At 36.2% G+C, this 19077-nt stretch overlaps 1 pseudogene; it reads left to right on the top strand.

Moving 5' to 3' along the window:
- Window positions 1-263: 263 nt before the first annotated feature.
- LOC138159216 (ferritin heavy chain-like) lies at window positions 264-744 on the top strand (annotated as a pseudogene).
- The last annotated feature ends 18333 nt before the right edge of the window (window positions 745-19077 follow it).

Genomic DNA, 19077 nt, shown 5'->3' with positions numbered 1-19077 from the left:
TAACATTCTCTTGGTTCCACTCACTTCACTCTTAATTATTTCATGCAAGTCTTTCCATGTTTTTTTCTAAAATTAATCATCTCGGCCAGAAGCGCAGGGAAGGGGAGCCGCTGCGGTTTCCTGCTTCAACGGTACTTGAACGGAACCCGCTGCTTGATTCCTGGCCGAAGCCGCCCTTAGTCACCTCTCCACCTTCACCTCCACTAACCAACACTTCTTCCGTCCTACCGCCGAGCAGCAGCCGCCCACTCAGCAGTCCCTGATCGTCGCCGCCGCCGCCGCCGCCATTGACCACCTCGTCCCCTGTTCAGGTGAGGCAGAACTACCACCAGGACTCGGAGGCCACCATCAACTGGCAGATCAACCTGGAGCTCTACGCCTCCTATGTCCACCTGTCCATGTCCTACTGCTTAGACCGGGACGACCAGGCGCTCAAGAACTTCGCCAAGTACTTCCTGCACCAGTCTCAGGAAGAGCGCGAGCACGCCGAGAAGATGATAAAGCTGCAGAACCAGCGCGGCGGCCGCATCTTCCTGCAGGACGTCAAGAAACCCGACCGCGACGATTGGGAGAGGGCTGAACGCAATGGAGTGTGCTCTGCACCTGTTAAAAAATGTCAAGTCGTTACTGGAATTGCACAAGCTGGCAACTGACAAGAAAGACCTCCACTTATGTGATTTCATCGAAACCCACTACCTGGACGAACAGGTCAAGTCCATCAAACAGCTGTGTATGATGTGGTAATTCTCAAAAGGGAAATTGTGTAGTAAAAAGTGAATAGAGCAATTATCTCTCACAAATGAGGCGCGAGAGGAAGAACCGATACAGAGGAATGAGGTGAGGGTGGAGGGCTGGTAATGCTAAAATCCTACTTTCATCTGGGTTAAAGAGGGAAGAACATACACATTTAGAAGGGTATGAAAGTTTTCTAACCTAATAAAGAAATAAGAGGGGGAGGGAACAGGCTAAAGTGGAGCTTTAGAAGGGTGTGTAAATTAAGATTTAGGAGGGTGCAGGGAGAAGAAAAGGGAGGGAATCTTAGAGGAGTAGGTAGAATAAGGAAAAGGAGGGTTAGGGGAGAAGATAAGAGAGATTCTTTATTTAACGAACAGTTTTTATTGAAGATTTTCATCTTTGAATACAAAAAAGAAAACACTGATGTACAGTGACTCTCAGTGGTTTATCACAAAGACACAGTCCTTTCTCCTTTTGATCTAGATTTTCCTTTTCCTATTTGTATATAATTTAAAATCAGCCTAGCCTCATAATTTATACAGCATGTTCTTTGGCTTGTGGGATTCCAATTTTGTTGTCAAGTAGAAATAGCGTTTCCTTTTTACCTACTGTAGTATGAGTTTGCAGTGAAACTATGAATCCAGGATTATTAAAACACATGTTTTAGAAGTTGCTTGTATAGTGTATTAGGCATTTAATGGACAGAATTAAACACACTATCTCAGTTCCTGAAAATTTAGGATATTCCCTCCTGCCCAAAATTTCTCTGAGATACTATGATGTCTTGCACTAACAGTAAAGGGGATGATGGGACTAGAGTGTATATGATGTATTTGCTAGTGTGGTAAAGGAGAAACTAGCCTACTTGAATATTAGTGAAAAGTGTATCTTTGAGTCAGGAGAGCCAAAAAAGGCTATCAGGAGAACAACTGAAACATAAAAGGTCTGATTTTAAATATACCCATCACTTAAATACAAAACAAAATAAAGCTCACAGAGATTTACAAGTCTGAGGCTAGTATCTGATTGTCACAGTAATTTTAAGAACTTCCAAGAAAGCTAACAGGTACTGCAATGTCTCTATTCTGTAGCCTTCTCTGTGTATACAGCTACATTATTTCCATTAAAAATGTTAATTTTTTAAAAATTAAATTGGTTTATTTACTTTTAGTTTACAACATTCAGTTCCACAGTCCCTTGAGTTTTAAATTTTGTTTCCCTCCCCCTCCTCCCCCACCATCGTGGCAGCATGCACTCAAATATAGGATCTACAAATATTTTCACATTAATCATTAGTCAGGTTGTAAAGAAAGATTATAACTGATGGAATGATCAGTGGGAAAGAGGAAACAAAACAAAACAAGAAAAAGAAACACAGCAAGTAGTTTGCTTCAATCTGCTTTCAGACTCCCCATCTCTTTCTCTGGATGTGGATATCTCTTTCAATCATGAGTCTTTTTGGAGTTGTCTTATAACCTTACATAGCTGAGAGGAGAGTCTATTGAAGTTAGTTGTCACACAATCATTGTGTCTGTGATTGTGCACAGATTTCTCCTGCTTCTGCTCTTCTCGCTCAGAATCAGTTTATATGTCTCTCCAGATTATTATGAAGTCCATCTGCTCCTCATTTCTTATAGCACAGTAGTATTCCATTACATTTATATACCACAACATGTTCAGCTATTCCCCAATTGATGGGCATCCCCTTGATTTCCAATTCTTTGCCACCACAAAAAGAGCTGCTATAAATATTTTTGTACATACAGGTCCTCCTCCCACTTCTCTGATCTCTTTGGGATATAACCCTAGAAGTGGTATTGCTGGGTCAAAGGGTATTCACTTATTTATAGTCCTTTGGTCATAGTTCCAGATTGCTCTCCAGAATGGCTGGATCAGTTCACAACTCCACCAACAAAGCATTAGTGTTCCAATTTTTCCACATCCTCTCCAGCATTTATCATTTTCCTGTTTTGTCATCTTAGCCAATCTGGCTGGTGAGATGTGGTACCTCAGAGTTGTTTTGATTTGCATTTCTCTAATCACTAGTGATTTAGAACATTTGTTCATATGCTTATAGATATCATTAATTTCATCTTCTGAGAACTACCTGTTCATATCCTTTGACCTATTATCAATTGGGGAGTGGCTTGTATTCTTATAGATTTAACTCAATTCTTTGTATATTTTAGAAATGAGGCCTTTATCAAAGATATTGGTTGTAAAAATTTTTTCCCGATTTTCCACTTCCCTCTTAATCTTGGTTACATTGGCTTTATTTGTACAGAAGCTTTAAATATGATGTAATAAAAATTATCCATTTTGCATTTTACAATGCTCTCTAACTCTTGTTTCATCATGAAGTCCTTCCCTCTCCATAGATCTGACAGGTAAACTATCCCTTGCTCTCCCGGATTGCTTACAGTATCAGCCTTTATACCTAGATCGTGTACCCATTTTGAATTTATTTTGGTGTATGGTGTTAGATATTGGTCTGTGCCCAATTTCTGCCATATTATATTCCAGTTTTCCCAGCAGTTTTTGTCAAATAATACATTCTTTTAAAAAAATACTGGGGTCTTTGGGTTTGTCAAACAGTAGATGACTATAGTCGTTGATTGCTGAGTCTCATGTACCCAATTTATTCCATTGGTCCACTACTCTATTCCTCATCCAGTACCAAGTAGTTTTGATGACTGCCACTTTATAATACAGATTAAAATCTCGTATGGCTAGGCACCTTCCCTAGAATTTCTTTTCATTAATTCCCTTTATATTCTGGAACTTTTGTTCTTCCAAATAAATTTTGCTACTCTTTTTTTCTAGCTTTACAAAGTATTTTTTTTTTTTGGTAGATTGATTGGTATGGCACTAAATATGTAATTTAATTTAGGTAAAATTGTCATTTTTATTATATTAGCCTTGAGCAATTGGTGTTTTTCCAATTAGTTAGATCTGACTTTATTTGTATGAAAAGTGTTTTGTAATTGTGTTCATATAAGTCCTGGGTTTGTTTTGGCAGGTAGATTCCCAAATATTTTACAATGTCTACAGTAACTTTAAATGGGATTTCTCTTTCTATCTCTTCCTGTTAGATTTCGTTAGAGATATATAGGAATGCAAAGGACTTATGTGGGCTTATTTTATATCCTGCAACTTTGCCAAATGTGTTTTTTATCTCAAGTAGTTTTTTTTACTTGATTCTTTAGGATTCTCTAAGTACATCATCATATCATCTACAAAGATTGATAGCTTGGTCTCTTCTTTGCCTAATTTGATTCCTTCAATTTCTTTTTCTTCTCTTATTGCTACTGCTAACATTTCTAGTACCAAATTGAATAAGAGGGGTGATAGTGGACATCTTTGTTTCACCCCTGATCTTATTGGAAATGCTTATAGCTTATCCCCATTACATATAATACTTGCTGATGGATTTAGATAGATGCTATTTATTGTTTTAAGGAAGACTCCATTTATTCCTGTACTTTTAATTGTTTTTAATAGGAATAGATGTTATATTTTGTCAAAAGCCTTTTCTGCATCTATTGAGATAATCATATGGTTTCTGCTAGTTTTGTTGTTGATGTGATCAATTATATTGATAGGTTTTCTGATACTGAACTACCCTTGCATTCCTGGAATAAATCCTACCTGATCAAAGTGTATTATTCTTGTAATGAATTGCTATAGTCATTTTGCTAATATTTTATTTAGAATTTTTGCATCTATATTCATAAGGGAAATTGCTCTGTAATTCTTTCTCTGTTTTGTCTCTTCCTGATTGAGGTATAAGTACATATTTGTATCATAAAAGGAATTTGGTAGGACTCCTCCAATTTTCCCAAATAGTTTGTAAAGTATTGGAGTCAATTGTTCTTTAAATGTTTGGTAGAATTTATTAATAAAGCCATCTGGCCCTGGAGATCTTTTCCTAGGGAGTTCATTGATGGCTTGTTCAATTTCTTTTTCTGAGATGGGGTTATTTAAGTAGTTTACTTCTTCAGCTAATCTGGGCGACTTATATTTTTGTAAACATTCATCCATTTCACTAAGATTGTCAAATTTATGTGCATACAGTTGGGCAAAATAACTCCTAATTATTGTTTTATATTTCCTCTTCATTGGAGGTAGATTCACCCTTTTCATTTTTGATACTCATAATTTGGTTTTCTTCTTTTTTATCATATTGACTAAGGTTCTATCAATTTTATTGGTTTTTATGTAAAAAAGCAGCTCTTAGTTTTATTTATTAATTCAATAGTTTTCTTAATTTCAATTTTAATAATCTCTCCTTTGGTTTTCATTACTTCTAATTTAGTATTTAATTGGGAATTTTCAATTTGTTCTTTTTCTAGCTTTTTCAGTTGCATGCCCAATGTATTGACCTCCATTTTCTCTACTTTATTTATGTATGCATTCAGGGATATAAAACTTCCCCTAATAACTGCTTTTGCTGTATCCCACAAGTTTTGTTATGTTGTCTCATTATTGTCATTCTCTTGAATAGTTACTTATTGTTTCTATAATTTCTTGTTTGACCCACTCATTCTTTAGGATTAAGTTATTTAGTTTACAATTAGTTTTTAGTCTATCTTTCCATGGCCCTTTATTACATATAATTTTTATTGCATCATGATCTGAGAATGATGTATTTAATATTTCTGCCTTTCTGCACTGAATTGTGAGGTTTTTATGCCCTAGTACATGGTCAATTTTTGTATATGTGCCATGTACCACTGAGAAGAAGGTATATTCCTTTTTATCCCCATTCAATTTTCCTCAGAGGTCTACCATATCTATCTTCTCTAAGATTCTATTTACCTCCTTAACTTCTTTCTTGTTTATTTTGAGATTAGATTTATCAAGCTCAGAGAGGGGGAGATTGAAGTCCCCCAGTAGAATAGTTTTGCTGTCTATTTCTTCCTCTAACATCCTTAACTTTTTAAGGAATTTGGATGCTGTACCACTTAGTGCATAAATGATAAATAATGATATTGCTTCATTCTCGGTGGTGCCTTTTAGCAGGATATTATTTCCTTCCTTATCTCTTTTAATTAGATCTATTTTTGCTTTTGCTTTTTCTGAGATAAGGATTGCTACCCCTGCTTTTTTTTACTTTAGCTGAGGCATGATATATTTTACTCTAGCCTTTTACCTTTACCCTGTCTGTATCCCCCTGTTTCAGATGTGTTTCTTGTAAACAGCATATTGTAGGATTATGGTTTTTAATCCATTCTGCTATCTTCCTCTGTTTTATGAGAGTTCATCCCATTCACATACACAGTTATGTTTACTATCTATATCTTTCCCTCTATCTTATTCCCTCCCCTGTTTATGCTTTTATTTTCCCCCTTCTCCCTTCCCCTCCTTAAGCATTTTTCTTTTGACTGCCACCTTTGTCAGTATATCCTTTTCAGCCCCCCTCCCTTTTCCTACCCTTCCTCCTTACTGCTTCTTCCCTCCCTTCTAACCCTCCCCTGTTTCTTAGTCCTTATCCCCCTCCTATTGCCTGTAGGGTATGATAGATTTTTATACTTAATGTAGTATGTTATTTCTTCCTTGAACCAAGATTGATGAGAATAGATCTCATACAATGCTCCTCTCCCTCCCCTCTTTCCCTCTATTATGATAAGTCTTATGTCTCTTCTTGATAGAGTACTATACTTAACTGATTATGTTATTCCCTCCTTGCACCAGAACCAATGAGGGAAAAGCTCATACAATGTTCATCTCCCTCCCTTCTTTCCCTCTACTATAATGTTTTTATTCATCTTTGTGTGGCATAAATTACCCTTTTCTGCTTCATTCTTTCCTCTTCTTCCAATGCAGTCCCTTTGCAGCCCTTAATAAGGTTTTTTTTATCATCATTTTGTGTGATTTATACCCACACCCTCTATTTATCTATATCCCTTTTAGATGTCACCATAGGTATATAATTCTCCACATTAACAGGTATCAGCTTCCCATATAGGGATATAAACAGTTTGCTCTTATTAAATAACAAGTTGTGTGTGTGTGTGTGTTTTCCCTATTTACCTTTCTATGTCTCTCTCGAGTCTTGTAATTGGAGGTTGAATTTTCCACTGAGCTCTGTCTTTTTCATCAGGAAGGTCTGGAAGTACATTATATCACTGAATGACCATTTCTTTGCCTGGAAGATTATGCTCACTTTCGCTGGATAGGTGATCCTTGGTTGTAGCCTGAGCTCTTTTGCCTTGCAAAAAATCATATTCCATTTCCTCTGATCTTTCACTGTGGAAGCTGAGAGATCTTGTGAGATCCTCACTGTGGTTCCACAATATTTGAATTATTTCTTTCTGGCTGCTTGTAGTATTTTCTCCTTTACCTGATAGTTCTGGAATTTGACCACAACATTTAGTGGACTTTTCAATTTGGAATCTCTTTCAGAAGGTGTTCAGTGGATTCTCTCAATTTCTATTTTACCTGTTGGTTCTAGAATCTCAGGGCAGTTTTCCTTGATGTTGGAAGATATTGTCCTGGCTCATTTTTCCATCATGATTTTCTGGTAGACCAATAATTCTCAGATTATCTCTCCTGGATCTGTTTTCCAGGTCAGTTATTTTTCCATTGAGATATTTTACCTCTTTTTCTAATTTTTCATTCTTGAGATTTTGTTTGACTGATTCGTGGTGCCTCATAGAGTCATTAGCTTCAATTTAGTTAATTCTAATTTTTAGCAAATTGTTTTCCTCAGTTAATTTTTTAAGCTCCTTTTCCATACATTCAGATTTCATTTTTAGTTCACACATTTTTCTTTTCAAGGACCTGTTTTCTTCATTGTAATATTTTTCTAATTTTGCAATTTTGATTTTAAAAGAATTGTTCACTTTATCTTCTACCTCTCTAATTTGGCTTTCAAAGTTCTTTTTGAGCTCATCTAAGAATGTTTTCTGTGCTTGAGACCAGTTCATATTCCCTGTTGAGGCTTTAGCTGTGGGTGTGGAGTCAATACTGTCTTCTTATGAATTTGGTTCCTCCCTCTCACAATAATAGAGTTCTAGAGCCTTTGTCTTTGCAAAATTTTGCCCATTTTGAGGCAAGACCTTAGCCTTGCCCTTGCTCTAGGGTTCCCAAGCCTTTACTGTTTAAAATTTTGCTCTGGAGCAATAGTTACTGTGTTTTCAGGGTCAGAGTGGGGGATTGGAGCAGCTGGGGTTTGCTCTGGTCCCTGGAAGTTCAGATAGGGGCTTTTTAAAATTTCTAGGCTGTGGGTTGGTTGTCCTAGGAGAAACTGGTGCCACTTCCATGGGCCCTGCATCCATCTCTTACCCAGCTCTGTCAGATCCCAGCCTTGCAGTGATAGGCCTGGTAATGGCCCTTGCGATTGGAGGATCAACTTGCTGCCACGTTGACCAGGCCTTGTCTGGGCCTCTGCTCACTGCCCCCACCAAAAATGTTAATTTTTAAAATTTAAATTTAAACCAAATTCTTGCTATATTTCAGATTTTCACATAAGATATTACTAAGATCATGACTAGGAATAATCTTTGTGAGTTAGCATATTCCTATCTAGTAGCAACTCACCAATACTGACAAATTCAATGACATTAAATTAGTGTCTCTTTGCCACCCAAAAAAGAGCTATTATAAATATTTTCGGATCAATAGGTCCTTTTCTCTTTTCTTTGATTTCTTTGGGATACAGATCTAGTAGTGGTATTGCTGGATCAAAGAATATGCATGGTTTTATAGCCCTTTGGGCATAGTTCCAAATTGTTCACCAGAATGGTGATCACATTAGTGTCCCAATTTTTTCACATCCTCTTCAACATTTATCATTTTCCTTTTTTTGTCATATTAGCCACTCTGAAATGTATGAGATGATACCTCAGTGTTGAGTGGGAGAAAAAGGTTAAGACTTCTCAGAACTTGATGACAAGCTGTCAGAAGCCCAGGCCTAAATTTCCATTCACTGAAAACTACCTGAGTTAGAAGAACATAAAACTTAGGATCATGGAAAACCCTGCTTCCCTGTCATGAGTTGAGGTTTTGTTAACTAAACATGTCCTTTTTGGGTATTTCCCTATTTCTTGTATCTGGGGTAGAGCTTAGTGTTAGATTGTGAGCCTGAGCTCCTGACCAGTGGGAGTAAAGGTCAGTGGTGGGGAGAGGTTTTCTTTGAATTAGGGTATATAACCAAGCTTTGCTTTCTGTCACTTGCCTCTCTCACCATACTGCTCCTAGTAGTGATGATGCCCCTTCTTGAGAGATAGAAATAAAGGAGTTTCTGTTTCCACCTTGAGAAACCTCTGAGTTTTATTTTATTTGGATAGGGGGTCTCTGTCCCACAGTTTTGAGAGCTTGGCCAGGATTAACCCTTTCATGAGTCAATCCCACAGAACCTTAGTGAGGACCAGGTGCCAACCAAGGTTTCTTGGGGATCCTTGGAACTGGTCTGAGATCTGACTCTGATCGGGTAAAGACCAGAAGACAGGAACTCAGAGAAGCAGAAACAACTAAGTAGGGTTGAAAATAGACTCTGATCATGCCTAAGAAATTAAGAGTTGTCTGGAAAAAGAGAGGAAAACAGTCATGTGAATTGTATGTGTACAGCCCAGAGGTAAGCAAAATCTTGTGAGTCCTTGGGTCATTAATTCGTAGGTCACTGACCTGGGAGGAGAAGGTGATAATTCCTCAACTAAAGCTATAATTTGGACCCTGAAGCCTTACTTGAAGGGACTATAAAGTCCTTGGGTCTTGGACCCTGGAGTTTGGCTGAGGAAAAATCAAGTGAGCACCCTGGTGACTGGAAGAAGGGGGAGACCCCTCTGGTTGATTCAGGCTTGGAGGAGTGAGACTCCTCAGCTAAATTATGGAAAAGGCACAGTCTAAGCCTGACACATCAGAGCAAAGGTTATATATACCATTGTTAAGGTTAAAGTTAGATATACTGGTGGACAGTTAGGAAATAAACTTCAAAATTGGGATGAATTACCTAAATATAGGGAAAAGGATAAGAAAAAGATGATAAAATTTTGCTTTGTGTGGGGTGGGATGTTACTCCGAGGAAACATCTTCTGGCCAAAGTCGGCTTTTCCGAAGATTGGGTAGGTCAAAAGTTGAATTTATATGTGAATTCTAAGGAGCCATTTAATGCAGAAGAGAGATCCTATGCAGCCCTCTGGCTGCCTGGAGGTACAGCAACTGCTTTGGGAGGAGGAGGAGGAGTCTATAAACGATCAAGTGAAATTGGCTTGAATATTTGTTCTGTGTGTTTCTGTGTAAAGTGTCTGTCTTTGTGTAACTAACAGCTTCTGTGTGTTCAAGGACAGCAAGGGCTACCTTGTAATGCAGCTTTCTCTTTCTCTCCCCCTCCCTCTTCCATCAGGTCGATTGGAGAGAGAGAGAGAGAAAGAGAGAGATAAAGAAAAGGGAGGGAGAATTTTCCCCCTCATACCTTGAAGGAAAAAAAAAAACCTTTAACCTTTTCCTGCTTCACATAAAAGAGAAGCAGTCTCTCTCATACTCTAAATGCTGCTACATTAAAAAATCATATCAGAATGTAGCCAGAAGGTAATTAAATCTATCCTGGTAGTATTTTAAGTACAATGAGTTATTCTTAATTGAAATTTAAGATATGTCAGAATTTATTATGTTAGTTGAAACTAAGGGAACTTTTGCTAAGTAAATGAGAGACCTTAAATTTTCAGGCTTTGTATTAATGTGTATTAATTTGAAGGTTGATGGATGATATAACATTCATGTAGAGTTCCAAAAAGTAATAATTTTATATCAAAGGATAAAAGAAGAAAGATGTTGGGATAATGGGGCAGCCAGGTGGCACAGTGAGTAAGGGCACTGGCCCCAGAGTCAGGAAACCTGGGATCGAATCCGGGCTCAGATACTTAGCATCACACTCAGAAATAACTGGCCGTGTAAACTTGAGCAAGTTACTTAACTCCAATTGCTTTTAAAAAAAATGTTGGGATAAGTTGCTATAAAGGCTAATCTAGACTGGGAAAGTTAATATCTGGAAATCTTGTAATAACTAGAAATTAAGTTTGTTGTAATACTTTGAAAAATCTATTTGTGTTACTTAAGGACTACTTACAGTAGTTGAGTTTTAGTAAATTCAGATTCTGGAGGTTTCAAGATGAATCATTTAGGAGTTCCCCCTTAACCCCAGTGAAGGTGGTTTCATAGCCTGGATTTTAAATAGAGCCAAAGTTTTTTCTTTTTTCTGTTAACTCCTCTCATCCCAGATTAGATTAGGCAACACATAGCCACTATCATGGAGTGAAGGAGTCTGAGACTGAGGATCTTTCAGAGCATCTGAGTAGATTACACCGAAAAGTCATTGATAAGGTGAGAGGTGTCTGGAAGGGAGCATTCCCCCATCCCACTTCAAGGTATTGGGAATGTAAAATGAGAATAAGGGCTGGGATGGTACACAAATCTTGTAGTGTGGAACTTTTTGTAAGCCTCTCAGAAAAAGAGGGGCAGAAGGGAGGAAAAAATGTGGCTCTCTTGGTTTGTGAATTGCTTGGCATTTAATTCCCTCTAGTTTTTAAGGTGCAGGAAAGTAGCATGAAATTGCGATATGAATGGATTTGAAAGATCAGGAAAGAGAAATAAAGGTTTGAACAAGAATCTAGTGTCAGATGATTTAACCATATTGAGAGGGTTCAAGGAAGTTTTTTTTAAGTGAAAAGGCTGAAATTGGGTGGTTATTGAAACTGAATTTAAAGATGGGCATATATTATGGTTAAAAGATGTAGATTATTGTGATTTGTAATTATTACTAGAACCAAAGAAAGCAGTTAGAATATTAGCCCAGCATATTTTAAACTGACCTGATTATAATAGGAAATTACAAACTCCTTGTAATTCTTAGGAAAAATGTGAATGTGAATGGGGAACTGAAATATTAAGGATACATATAAGTTTGTGGATAATAGTTCCTTTTTGAGGACCAAGGGTATTAGAACTTAGAAATGTATAGTTATATGATCAAAAGGTACATATTGTTATTTGGCATTAAGAAATTGATTCTCTGTATATCCCCCACCTTACTGGACAGTAAACTAAGGTAAATAAAACCTTGGTTTGCTGTTTGGTGAAGGGATGGTGGTGGAATCCACATCCTAGGGATTTTATGAGACTAATATAATTGTAAAAGGTACTTGGCACCATGCTTGGTAATAAACAAAAATGCTATTTGAGTTTAAACTGTGTAAGCTGAAGTTAATTGCTTTATGTTTATTAACCTTATGTGAAGTTTTCCTGCCACTGGTTATGGGATGAATGATTTTCTGTGCAAAGCAATTTGGAAACATCTAAATTAAGGCCACCAGATTGGTAATTACTTGATTTTGGTTCCAAAGTTTAAATTTAGGTACATGATAATTGTTTATGATATTGTCACTGGTAAAGTTGTGTTATCTATGTTGTAATAGAAGCAGTTCTTTTATAGAGTCTAAATGCTGTTAAGTTAAGAATTATACTGTCAGAGGAACAGAAAAATGGTGAAGAGGGCATTCTGACCATGTGTTATAATATTTTGAAGTATTGTAATTTAGGAAATCATAAGCTTTCAATTTTGTTTTTGTTTAAAAGGAAGGTTCCATCAAGACTGTTTTACAATAATTTATGAAATATGTGAGATTGTTAACCAAGCTGTTTGGAATTATTACATAAATTAAGTATTTACAAAAGTATGCTTGTAAAAGGTAATGATTGATAAATATGTGAAGAAAAGACCAGTGAGACCTCCTTTTGTAAGTATGTCCATTATAGTTTTGTCAATTATGTGGGAAAAGATTTTATGATCAGATTGTGTACTAGTTAATAATATCAGGATAAACTGTTTTTGAAAAAGGGAAATATTCTTATGAAATGTTTTATAAGATCTTTTGTACGAGGCAATGGGGAATAGATTAGCAGACGAGAAAGCTAAGGAGGCTACCTTGTCCATAGAATCTATGAAGATGTATGTGTTGAATCCCCAAGCCCCTAAGACAAAAGCAATACTTGTGCTCACAGAAGCTGAAAAGAAAAATTTGATTAAATTTGGGAAGATTGAAAAACTGAGCAAGGCCATTGGTAACTGTTTGATGGGAGAGAAATGATTAATCCACAAATGATGAGGGGAATTTTGTCAATTTTTACATCAAGGGGTCTCATTGGGGAATGTAATCAATGTGTGTCCTAGCTTTAAAGAAATATGTATGTGTGTGTGTGTGTGTATACACACACATATAGTGGCTAAACAAATCTGTGAAGAGTGTTTTATCTGCAAGGAAGTAAACAACAGGGTATTAAGAAAGCAGTGTGAGTCTCCTGGCAGGAAGACTATAAGAGACAGATGCTTATATTTGGAGAGTGGTGTTTATGGGTTTCAGTGGAGTAATTTCAGAATTTTTGGGGGGAATTTTATGGGAAAGGATAAGAACAGACTGGGAGACACAAGATAGGAAAGACAAGGAAAATTTTATAATCCAGGATGGGGAAGCAATATCATCAGTCCTGGGAAAGGACAGCAGGGAGAGAAGTCTGTACATTAGTGCATTATATATTACCTGTAGTTAATTGTTTGTGTTATAATCAGATGATCTGATGAAACCGTGTGTTACTATTTTAATGTTAAAACCTAAAATTGTTAATGTGTATGGAAAAGGAGGGATTAGGTGCCCCTGGAAACAATCTGTGTGGGCAAGGTCATCAGCCCTGGGGAGGGAGCTTGTTTTAGTTATAAAGCTCCTAAACAATGAACTTGACTTGCTGAGAAATAGCAAGTCTACATACAAAAGATTAAAAAGGATCTCTAACAATTGCCTTTTATACCAGGACAAGTTTACAATTTGTGGAGGGAAAGTTGTTAATCTATGTGAATCCTGGTAAACCGGTATATTGCAATTCAATGAGAGTAAATTGATGTTAAGGTAAAAATGTTTTGGGACCATACTGCATGTGGATGCTTTGTCCAATCAGGTCCCTAGTTTTCATTTTTATGACAAATCAATGGAAAGTTAGGCATAAGGCAAATGTATGAAATTTTGCTGTTTTAAGGATATTCTTCCTGAATGTTGTGAGAATAATTAGATATGTAATTCATCAGTTTGTGAGGTTAGACATTAACCTCTTTGTTTTCTTTACTCTGGGATTTCAGTATAGAACAGTTATGTTAGTAATAGGGATCAGTGGGCTAAAAAGATAAATGAAGATTTAGTTAGAAATAGGGATTGTAGTGTGTGTTCAGATTAAGCACAGTCTCATAAAGATAGGGGTACTTGGGGAGTAGATGGAAATCTATTAGAGCAATAATTTATAATCCTGATGGGAGATTTGAATCTTATGAACAAGAATAAATATAGAAATGAAAACAGGCTATTTAAGGCTTACTTTAAAGGTGTTCCTTAACCAATGTGAGATTATAATCATATCATAAGCTCATTGTTGCAGCTTGTTTTTTAAGATTTGATGGGACTGTTAACTAATTTCTTTAAGTCTAACTCCATGCATGAATATTAAGAAAAGCTATCCAAGCCATCCAAGCCACTGATCCATGATGCCCGACCCTGTGAAGTACAGGTATGAAATGCAAGGGGAAGGTTAGGAGAACAACTGTTGCGCATGAACTGAGATAGGATTCTCCTGACTAGATTTGCCCGCTAGCATCTGGCAGACTTTAAGCTTGGCTCAATGTAGGTTTCAGCTTGGTGTACATTTTGCCTGAAATTGACATTCTGAAATATGGTTCCCTCATTACAGTTTTGTCCCTATTCTTGGTGGCAAGTTTCAATAATCAAAAGTTTTAAAAATATAACAACAAATCTATTAAATATTTGATTCTGGAACATCTTAAGTTACTACAAGATAAAACCATTAGGTTCAGGATTTAATATAGGTATTCCTGTACAAGTAAGGGTCCTCTAGTTCCTTGTAATAGTATGGGGACAATTAGGTCAAGGGTTTGTGTGAATATTGATTAGTTAATGTTAAAAGTAGGATAGCTTCTGGATTACTTAGTAAATATTTTAATTGTTAGCTTAATGTAAATCCCTTAGTGAAATCCCATCCTCCTGGTGGAGGAATTAATAATGGATTAATACAAAATATAAGAAATTGGTTTTAATGTGTGATCATGACAATTGATCAAGACTCCAGTTTTAATTTTTTAAGAATGGCAAGGGTTCAGGAGTGGTAATTTAAATTGGTTCCAAGGTAACTTTTGTAGGAAACCTGGGAAGCGATGCTGAGGATGGATGGATGGGAAGTGACTGGAGGACTTCCGTCAGATGGTACACTCCTGCCAGACAGCGGTATAAAAAGAGACTTTTGGACTATTGAAGGGACAGCTGTTTGTTATTGTTTTCCTTTGAATCTCTATATCTGTACTCATAAAGGAGACTGCCCCCTTGTATGTTGTCAATGCAACAATCATATTTAAAAGGAGAGTTGGGAACTAGAATTAAGAAAATTGGGAAGACTACAAAAGGGATGGTGTGAGAAGTCTTCAATCTGACAGAATAAAGAGGAGGGACCGAGTAGAAGAAAAAGGTGAAGACTTCTCAGAACTTGATGACAGGCTGTCAGAAGCCCAGGCCTAAGTTTCCATTTACTGAAAACTACCTGAGTTAGAATAACATAAAATGTAAGACTGGAAAACCCTGCTTCTCCATCATGAGTTGAGGTTTTGTTAACTAAGCATATCCTTTTGGGGTACTTCCCTATTTCTTGTATCTGGGGTAGATCTTAGTGTTAGATTGTGAGCCTGAGCTCCTGACCAATGGGAGCAAAGGTCAGTGGTGGGGAGGGGGTTTATTTATGTTAGGATATATAACCAAGCTTTGCTTTCTGTCACTTGCCTCTCCCACCAGAATGCTCCTGGTAGTGATGATGCCCCTTCACATGAGATTGTAATAAAGGAGTTTCTGTTTCCACCTTGAAAAACCTCTGAGTTACTTATTTTATTTGGGTAGGGGTCTCTGTCCCAAACAAAGTTGTTTTAATTTGCATTTCTTTAATCAATAGTGATTTAGAGCATTTCTTCATATGACTACAGATATGTTTTATTTCTTTATCTGAAAATTGGCTGTACATATCCTTTGACTATTTATCAATTGCTTTGTATTCCTATATATTTGACTTAGTTTGCTATTACTTAAGAAATAAGACCTTTATCAGAGACACTTACTATAAAGACTGTTTCCCAGCTTTCTGATTTCCTTTTAATCTTGGTTGCACTATACTTATTTTAGAAAAAATAAATTGAACAGGCCATAAATGAGCTTCCCAAGAAAAGCACCAAGACCAGATGAATTTACAAGTGAATTCTATCAAACATGTAAAGAACAAATAACTCCAATATTAAATTAATTATTTGGAATAACAGGTGAGGAAAGAACCATACCAAACTCTTTTATGAAACAAATATGATGTTGATACCTAAAGCATGAAGAGTAAAACAAAGAAAATTATAGACTAATTTCATAAAATCCAAAATAAATGCTAGCTAAAAGATTACAACAATATATTACAAAGATTTTGACCAAGCTGGATCTATACCAGGAATGCAGAGATGGTTTAACATAAGGATAAATATTAACCTAATTTATTATATCAATAATAAAAGTAACAAAAATCATATGATTATAGCAATAGTTGCAGAAAAAGCTTTTGATAAAGTACAATACTCATTTCTATTAAAAACATTTTTAAAGCATAGGCATAAATGAATTTTTCCTTAAATCGATAAAAAAATCAGCAAGCATTATTCATAATTTGTAGAAGCCTTGTTTCAAGTTTGAAACAAGGATGCCTACTATCACCAGTATTATTCATTATCATATTGAAAATCTTAGCGATAAAAATAAGAGAAGAAAAAAACAGAAGGAATCATAATGGACAATGAGTAAATAAAACTATCTATTTTTTGCAGATGATATACTTGGAAAGTCCCAAAGACTCACCTAAAAAGTTAGTTTAACAATTAATAATTTTAGCAAAGTAAGAGGATGTAAAGCAAACCCACATAAATCTTTAGCATTCCTATATATCACCAACAAAACCCTGCAGGAAAAGATAGTAAGAGATATCCCATTTGAAATAACACTAGACAGGGGTGGCTAGGTGGTGCAGTGAATAGAACACTGACCCTGGAATCAGGGGGACCTGAGTTCAAATTTGGCCTCAAACACTTAACATAAAACCTAGCCATGTGAGCTTGGGGAAGTCACTTAGCCCCAATTGCCCTCCAAAAAAAAGCAAAAACAGACCCCAAAAACCTGAGACTATACCTGCCAAAACAAACCCAGAAACTACATAACAAAAAAAAACAACAAACTTTTATATAAATAAAATCAGATTTAAATAGAAAAATATTAGTTATTCATGAACGGGCAGAGCTAATATAATAAAAATTACAATTTACTTAAATTAATCCATATATTTAATGCCATCCCAATTACATTACTAAAAAAATTTTACTGAGTGAGAAAAAATAACAATAAAATTCATTTGAAAGACCAAAAGTTCAAGAATATCAAAGGAACTAATGAAAAACAATATAAAGGAAGGAAGCTTATTAATACCAGATCTTAAACAATATTATAAGGCAATAATTATCAAAACTATCTGGTACTGACTAAGAAACAGAAAGGCAGATCAGTGGAACAGAGTAGACACACAATTTAGAGCAGCAAATAACTACAGTAACCTTGTATTTGACAAGTATAAAGACTTAGCTTTTAGGGATAAAAATTCATTATTTGTTAAAAAAAAATTTGTTGGGAAAGCTGGAAAGCAGTCTGGCAGAAATTGTGCATAGACCAATACCTTACACCATTTCTCAAGATACAGTTAAAATAGATATATGATCTAGACATAAAGACAGATATTACAAAAGTCAACAGTGTTAAAATAGCAAATTCTACATAAGTCAAAATGGATGCCCATAAAAACAGGATGCACAAAGATATTTAAAGATCATAGATCTTCCAGAAAAACATGACAAATTAAAAACCTGAATACCATAAAGAAAGAAATAATACAAGTCAATTCACTAGAATTTCTGAATACAAAAAACAAAGCAGTGATCAAGAGAATTCACATCACCAGAAAAAAACCGAGAACATTTTGAAGTAATCAACAAGATGGAGCACTAGATCTTTTTTTTTCTTATCCTGACTACCTCTCAAACCTCTCCAAAAAAGAAATTATGCACCAAATATAAAGCAACTCCAGTTGACTCCATGGTTGAAGATATGTGCAAGTGGAAAGAATGTTCAAAATAAATTTTAAAAAACATGAAATGGTTCATATATACCCTGAGCTAGCTCACTATTCCTCCCTCATTTCACACTGCTAGCAGCAATGCTGCAGCAGCCAACCCAAGGATCCTACATCTAGGTCAACAACAAAAGTTGTCTCAAAGAATATAATACAGCAGAAAAGCATACACTGAAAAAAAAATTACAATATAAATTGGAGGAAAATATAAACCTAACTACATAATCTTCAAATGTCAACTGATTAAACAACCAATTAAAATTAAAAAAAGAGGCACATTAGATAAAGAAAACTAAAATCTTTGGAATGATGCTTATAAGAAACTTTTTTTAAATTTAATGTTATTTTTTCCCCTCCAACTACATGTAAAAACAATTCCTTTTTAAAACAATTTTTGAGTTCCCAATTTTCTCATTCTCCTCTTCTCCCTCAGTAAGAAGACAAATAATTTGATATAGGTTATACATGTGCAGTCATGCAAAATATACTTCCATGTTATTCATGTTGTGAAAGATAACAGACCAAAATAAGCGAGAAAAATAAAGAAAGAGACTTCTGGAAACCAAGATGGTGGATTAAGTAATAAACCACTGCAATTCTCCCATATATACCTCCAAGCAACCATAAAATAGAAAAACAAAACATAAAAAACAAAACAAATTCTGGAACAGCAGAACCAGCAAAAAGAAGGGGCGTAATAATCTTTTAGCCCAAGAAACTTGAAGGATTGGCAAGAAAGGTCCATCTCACTCAAGTGAAAGTGGAATGCAGCCCAGGATGGGAAGCTTTGCAGCAAACTAGCAGCAAGCCCCACCTCAGCAAATCAGTGGGTGATCCTCAGGCCCAATGTGGTGGAGCAGGCAAATTCCAACACCAGGTCCCCCCACATGCCTTAGCATAGCCAGAGGAACCCACAGATTCCAACTCCAAGAAGCACCATGGGTTTCAGCATAGCTCTGGGTAAACAGCCAGGTCTCCATGTGCTTCAGCAGAGCCCAGGGTCTAAGCAAACAGGCAGACACAAGCACCAGTCCTCCACACATCATCATGGCCCTGGGCAAACAGGCAGCCTCAAGTGACCAGATCTCCATGTGC

This window comes from Petaurus breviceps, unplaced genomic scaffold (assembly GCF_028583685.1).
Source record: "Petaurus breviceps papuanus isolate PSGF00001 unplaced genomic scaffold, PetGlider_PUasm1.0 175, whole genome shotgun sequence".
Classification (NCBI taxonomy): domain Eukaryota; kingdom Metazoa; phylum Chordata; class Mammalia; order Diprotodontia; family Petauridae; genus Petaurus; species Petaurus breviceps.
The sequence above is the reverse complement of the archived record's forward strand: the minus strand, read 5'-3'. Positions and strand labels throughout refer to the sequence as shown.